Below are 7,500 nucleotides of genomic sequence, written 5' to 3'. Positions count from 1 at the left end.
AGAGAATGTGAGAAGAGAGACTTTTTCTAAGGACTCAACATAGAGCCAGTCAGATGATTATTGTTATTTTTTTTTTATCTAGGAGAGTTTTTAGTTCTTCATGTTTTCTAGTTCTCTCTTGATGGTGGCACTTCATAGCATAAAAAGACTCAATAATAAACAATGTTAGCTCATATCCGTATTTTTCTCACACCATACACGTATCTTTTTGTAAACCCAACCAAAGACTGATATTTTTGGCCATTAATTCAATTTTTTTCTTAACCAACCCTTAAAAATGCCGTTGTTAGACGATACTAATGCAATTAATGTGTAAGCGCCTGTTTCCCCTAATTATAGCTCTGGGCGTACAATATACGTGGCTACACAATAAGCCTATATATACATATATATATATTATATATATATATATATATATATATATATATATATATATATATATATATATATATGAGTGTTGGTGGGTACTTGTAGGTACGAGAGTGCTCGATAATGTTGGTTAGAGCTAATATAAAATATAAATGGATTCACTCACTTATATGGCCGAAATACATGTTTCTGTGGCTTCCACCCACGTCTTCAGTCGGTATACAATGTCCGTAGGATCTATGTCCGAACATAGTATGCAGACTGAAGACGTGGGTGGAAGCCACAGAAACATGTGTTTCGGCCATATAAGTGAGTGAATCCATTTATATTATATATCTAATATATATATATATATATATATATATATATATAAATTACTATAACATATCATTAATAGCAGTTAAAAAATGAAAATACAGGATTGTTTTTAAAATGTTCTGTGTTCGAGTCCCAAGCGGAGCATAATTTAGCCCCTGAAAAAGGCTCTTTACCCATATTCTTTCACCGTACTCAGGTGTAAAAAAATGAGTACCCGGCCGTTAACAGCGTTGTCTCTGTCAGAAAAATACTGTAATATTGCCTAACGGGCGTCTTGTCTCGTCCTATATATCAATTGTTGTTGTTGTTGTTGTTGTTGGCAGGGGACCCCTTGTAAAGCGTATTGAGCACGTTTGGTGGTTATTGTACTAAATATATGCTCCATTTTTTCTTGTTTTATTTTGTTTGTCTGTTTTTAAATCAACGTTTTATATTTTGAACTATAAAATCAGCATTTATGACTGAATCAACCTTTAGCAATACCGGTTTTAGGCGATGGGTCACATATATAGATTCACAAAGTACAGAAATCCACAACCTCCAATTTCTGACATTTCGTGATAAAATTTTACTTTTGGCTTTCGCTCCACTCCGATAAATAAATACCAGACCGAAATGTTAGGTCACATCTATCTCTGCTTCCATTTAGACAGCATTAAAGGCGATACGACTCAGGCGTCATTGAAGCCTGCATTGTTTTGTTGTTTTGTTTTGTGTTTTTTTTTATTTTTGTTTTTTTTTTGGTTGCTTTTACTTTAGCCTTTGTGAGCATTTTGTTTTTACCATTTCCCACAGTGTTTTTTTTCTTTTTGTCCTCAGCCAAAAGCAACACTTAACATGTAGAACAGCAAGGCGGTATAACATATTTTTTTTCGACAGAGACAATGCTGAGCAGGTTTTCATTTTAAATCTAAGTACAGTAATAGAATTTAAGCAATTCTTTTTTTTTTTTACTTTCAAGGACTCAACCTCGTGCCGCTCTGAGTCGAGCGTTATTTATTGCTACATAATGTTTAAAGACGATAATTTATTAAATAAAAAAAGACGATTTGGAATTAATTTGATTTTGCTGTTAAAGGGTTTATATTGATTGAAGGCCAAGCTTGACTTAGAGTCAATGTACTCAAGAAATAATAATATAATATATTATGTTTTTTATATCGCACCTTACCCCCGTATATCAACAAGCTCAAAGCGCTATAACCTAACCGAAAACAGATAAAAATAAAACCTATACTTTTTACATTTGGCCAGAAAACTTTACCTTCAAATACCAACCGATTAAAATGACCCTCTTCTTTTCAAAAAGTGTCAAGCCCAAGAATGAAAAAAAATAATTCAGGATTGAAATTTGTGAAAAGTTGGAGTCATTTTGATCAATCGATATTTAAAGGAAAAGATTTCTGGCCAAATTATTTTTAAAGTATTTTTTAAAATGGCAGAATATGTCGGAATTATTACTACAAATTATACTATTGCTATAGTACTTAGCTTTGGGGAAAATAATTGATGGTTATTATATTATATTATATTGTATCATCTTAGCCATTATTCTAGACTTTCATAATGTGATAACAATACAATCATTCTAATGTTTTACAGAGCCGACTATGTGTGATTTATTTTTCTAGATGACAACGCTACCTTGTATTACTTAATGATAATGTAATGATATTATTATTATTATTATCATTATTATTATTATTATTATTATTATTATTATTATTATTATTATTATTATTATTATTATTATTATTATCATCATCATTATTATTATTATTTATTATTATTATTATTATTATTATTATTATTATTATTATTATTATTATTATTATTATTATATTATTATTATTATTATCATGATTATTATCATTAATGTTATTATTATTATTATTATTATTATCATTATTATTATTATTATTATTATTAATAATAATAATAATAATAATCAAGATAATAATAATATCAATAATAATAATATAATAATAATAATAATAATAATAATAATAATAATAATAATAATAATAATAATAATAATAATAATAATGATAATAATAATAAAATAAATAAATAAATAAATAAAATAAAAATTGAATGAATAAATAAATGAACAAATAGATAAATATATAAAATTTATAGATCGCCAATCTCCGCCAATTGCGTTCATTTGTGCTTTACAATGTTAAGAAAATTATATTTTACAATTTTTAAAAAGAAAATTAAATGTCACAATTGTAGATTATCTATTAAGTTATGCTGATGCCAATGGAATATTATATGTAGAATGTGATTTTGAGATAATAAGGACAATTTAATCTAAAATATTCTGCCTTAAGTCTAGACTTGAAGCACTCAAGCTTATGAGCACATCTGGTAAGGATCGAGAGATAATTCAAGATTGATAGTGCGGCAAGAAATGCACGTCCCGAGAATTTTGTTTTAGACTTTTTTTTTCTTTCTTAAGTGGAGTGTTGTGGGGAGCGGAGAGTACCTACGAGGTGATCTGTAAGTCCAGTATCAATTACATTCGGTACTATCGTGCTAATTGAAAATCATACAGACCATCTTATGTTTTGTTTTTGTTTTTAAGGGTTGCAACACATTAAGGTCATATCAGCGCCAGTAAAAGGGAAGCAAATGGGATAGTAAAAAGTTCTAGAATTACAATTAAAGCACCCAAGAAAGGGGAAGACAAGGGGCAGCTTGTTCAAATAGGAAACGTAGATTCCAAGAGCACACTATCAAAGTACTTAGTTTGAGATCACCTCAAAGTCTCACCCATGGACAAGCACAAATCCCCACTAATATAAGAGGGATACACTCAAATGTTTACAAATTATATATAATATGTAAACAAAACAATACAGTGCATAACAGAGAGATGATTTACAAGGAAAAAATATCATCTCCCAAAACTCTAACTATTGACTGTTTCCCTCCCATCTAGGGTATTCGGGCAGGGCCTGGACAAAACCAAGTAATCTCATTCCAAGACAAAGACAGAAAGCATGTTGGAAAACAGATATAGGGGGATAGAAGACACAGTATGTACCTCCCTGCCCACTATGGGAGGTCAGGAACCCCACCCAGCAGGCCATCTTAATTCTCTTCTTGCTAACGTTAGGAAAATCGTCACATTTGTTACGATGCAACCAACATTTTTCATATTCAAATTGATTTTGTAACATCATAAAATTTAAAGAAAATGAACAGTGCATTGTAGAGCATGTTTTTCTAAAGAAATTATGTGTATCGCAAGAACCTTACTGCTATTGTGTTTGAGTGATAAAAAAATATAGATATGTTTGTGTTAGTTTGGTGTGAAATTTTGAGGAAAATCTTGAAAATGGCTGGTAAGGAGTAGAGATTTAAACTCAACAATTCGTTTGCTGCTGTCGACAATGCATTCCACGAAGGAATTTATATAGCTATTCCGTCAAATAAAAAATGAAAAAGGGCTGAGTTTAACAGGAATCACCATTGTTCTCCAAAGTGAGCAAATGGCAGTAACCTTACCAAAGGAAAAAAAAACCCGAAAGTGTCTGTCTGAACGTAGCCATTGTAAAGTTATGGCCTGATACTGACCAAAAAATGACGTCAAAAGGCCAGTCTGTTGCCACAAAAGAAAACACATCGTGAGTTGTATTCAATCGTTCAACTAATGAAATGACTTGTTTCCATGAGCTCTACTAACAACTCACTAGGCGGTGCAAAAACCAAATAATGACGTCAAACTGCCAGTCCTTTTGGATTTCAGTATCAGGCTATTGCATAACGATGGCTACGGTTCTAGCGTCGACATCGTTAAAATATAGCCTGACACTGAAACCCAAAAAGACTGGCATTTTGACGTCATTATTTGGTTTTTGCACATCCTAGTGAGTTGTCGTTAGTAGTGCTCATGGAAACAAGTGGTCCCATTGGTTGAACTATTGAACACAACTCACGATTTGTTTTCTGTTGTGGCCAAAGACTGTCATTTTGACGTCATTTTTTGGTCAGTGTCAGGCTATAAGTTAACGATGGCTACCGTCTGAAGCGAGGCGTGACCCCAGATCCTTCCTGGTCTCAGTGCAATGATTTAACCACTCGACGCGTTTCCCCCATTAGTAGATAAGAATATACTAAATAACAGACAAAGTTGAGAAACATTGAACTACGAAAGAATCTTTTCTTACTTTTTATCTGTTATTTACCTGAACCAAGCTTAAACGTTTTGACTATAGGTCACTTCATTAAACTGGTCCTGCTGTCTGGACCTCACTATCTTCCTCTTTCTTTCAATAGTGCTATTCTCTTAAAGTCTTGCGGGTTTCAAGAAACACATGTGTGTGTCCGAGTTTGTTTGACACATTGTGTGCCATTTATAATGTTTTTGTTATTGGCTGTAGGAGATATTTATTACGTATGTATGAAACATTCTGTGTTTGGTATTTATTTGTTCTTTTTTTCCAAGCTGTTATAATTATTATTGTAAATTCATTTTACATATGCCTCTTGTATTATCTTTATGAAGTTGAAAACGGACGTAATAAAAGCATTCAAAAAGTGGAGGGATTGTTACAGACCGAAATCAATGAGTAATGCACACATATGAGTATAGCAACTTCAAAAATAAATAAATAAATAAATAAATAAATAAATAAATAAATACAAGGTACGAATCGTTTCGAACTCCAAAATCCCTTTTTTAGTCAATAACAAAGACTAATATGAGCTTTTTGAGAACGAAACGTTCGGTGTTTAGTATTTTGTTCATTTTTGAAGTTGACACATTCATTTTTGTACATTATATTTTACAGTCCACAGCTTCTAGCAGCTTAAATTCATATAGACTTCAATTGCAATAGCTAAAGATAGTTTTAATAAAATGAGTCTAACTTTTAAAAACCGCAATCACAATATCTCATTGACAACAAAACACAGGGTTTCGAAGGCCTTTCTATGGTCAATGTTATTATTTGGCTGTGAAAGTTGGACAATTACAGAAGACATATATGAGAAAGAAACTGGAGACAGCAGAAATGTGGTTTCTTAGAAGGATGTGAAGAATCTCATGGACGGAGAAGAATACTAATAAGAAGTATTAGAGCAAGCTGAAACTAAAAGGTTATTCATTCGTACAATAAGAAAAAGACAAATGCAATTTTTAGGGCACCTAAATCGACATAAATGTATTGAACATCTTGCTCTCACATGAAAGGTAGAAGGTAAAAAGAGTAAAGGAAGACCAAGAAAAACATATTTGAATAGTTTAAACAGCTGGGTGACAAAGGAAGAGAAGAGTAATTTTAGTTTTCTGAGGTTATCTGATCAGAGAGATGAATGGCGTACCATGATCACCGATGTCTGGCACAGACTTGATACTTGAAGAAGATGATGAGGAAAGAAGAAGAAGAAGAAGAAGAAGAAGAAGAAGAAGAAGAAGAAGAAGAAGAAGAAGAAAAGAAGAAGAAGAAGAAGAAGACTTCAACCAACAGTTAATGATAAAGAAAAGATTAAAACGAACTGTGGGCTATATATTATATTCCTGCATCGTGCCATAGTAAAAATATCGGAAGCAGACACTGGTGTGCATGCAGCCTTTGTAATCTCATAGCCTGACGCTGCCTAACGAATACGTCACAAAACACGTTAAAATTGGATTCAATAGTCTGCTGTCACGTCGCCCAGCAACGGCGGCCATCGTGGCTCTAAACAAAGAAAATCGGTATTTTTTATTCGTCATGCTGGCTAGAACTTATCATATGACTTGTGATCAGAATGTGTAAAAGTCAAAACATGATCAGATTTATAATGTTTTTTTTTTCTCCTCTGGATACGCTTTTATGCTCGTCGGAGAAATATTTCATAAGGGCACCCGCCATTTTTCCGATAGTTTAGAGCCAGTTACTAAGTTACCATGCGTCCGTCATTACGAGGGAAGTGAAGTTACGATTGTTGAAGGGTATTTCGGAGTGACGGCATTTAATTTTCTAGTCTAAATATTTGCTGGTCCTCAAGAAAGAGTATGGTTATAAAATATAGTTATGCCACGTTAGGATTCAATAAATAGTATGCGCTTGGCTAATAAGCTCACAACATTGCCATCCGGAAGTATAACGGACCAACACACAAAACTGTGTGTAACGCTGAACGTTTATAGTCTTGTTAATACAGTTTAGTGAGAATTTTACTCACAAACGCGGTTGGCAAAAAGCAACAACAAAGACATGAGTGACGTCAACTTCGTTCTATCTATTTGCAACCTATTCGTTAATAGTCCTCCGAAGGACTGGTTACGTACATACTCACTTCCAAGGAGTTTAGAACGGAAAAGTAGAAGGTGTGATGTCAAGACGTGTCTGCCTGCCCTATAGATAGTATGCGCTTGGCTAAGAAGCTCACAACATTGCCATCCGGAAGTATAACGGACCAACACACAAAACTATGTGTAACCATGAACTTTTATAGTCTGGATAATACAGTTAAGTGAGAATCACTCACAAACGCGGATGGCAAAATACAATAACAAAGACATGAGTGACGTCAACTTCGTTCTATCTATATGCAACCTATTCGTTATTAGTCCTCCGAAGGACTGGTCACGTACATACTCACTTCCAAGGATTTTAGAACGGAAAAGTAGAAAGTGTGACGTCAAGACATGTCTGCCTGCCCTATTACTAATAGTATTAGGGGTTCGCTTGGTGCAACATGAAAATATGAAAATGTGTAACTTTGACAATCCCAAACAAAGTTGATCTAGTAACAAAATAACATTTTTTAAAATCATCGCCAATAAATCAACCTTCCTTGCCTCGGCGACACGAG

The 7,500-nt window shown here is 33.1% G+C and overlaps 1 protein-coding gene across 1 annotated transcript in view; it reads right to left on the bottom strand.

Moving 5' to 3' along the window:
• LOC144957889 (uncharacterized) overlaps positions 1-7,500 on the bottom strand; it is a 62,967-nt gene that overhangs the window by 54,553 nt on the left and 914 nt on the right. The window lies entirely within an intron of this gene.

The sequence above is a fragment of the Berghia stephanieae genome, chromosome 12 (genome assembly GCF_034508935.2).
Source record: "Berghia stephanieae isolate SIO BIC M18660-M18661 chromosome 12, UCSD_Bste_1.3, whole genome shotgun sequence".
Lineage (NCBI taxonomy): Eukaryota > Metazoa > Mollusca > Gastropoda > Nudibranchia > Aeolidiidae > Berghia > Berghia stephanieae.
Note: the sequence above shows the minus strand (reverse complement) of the source record. Positions and strands in the feature narration are given on the sequence as shown.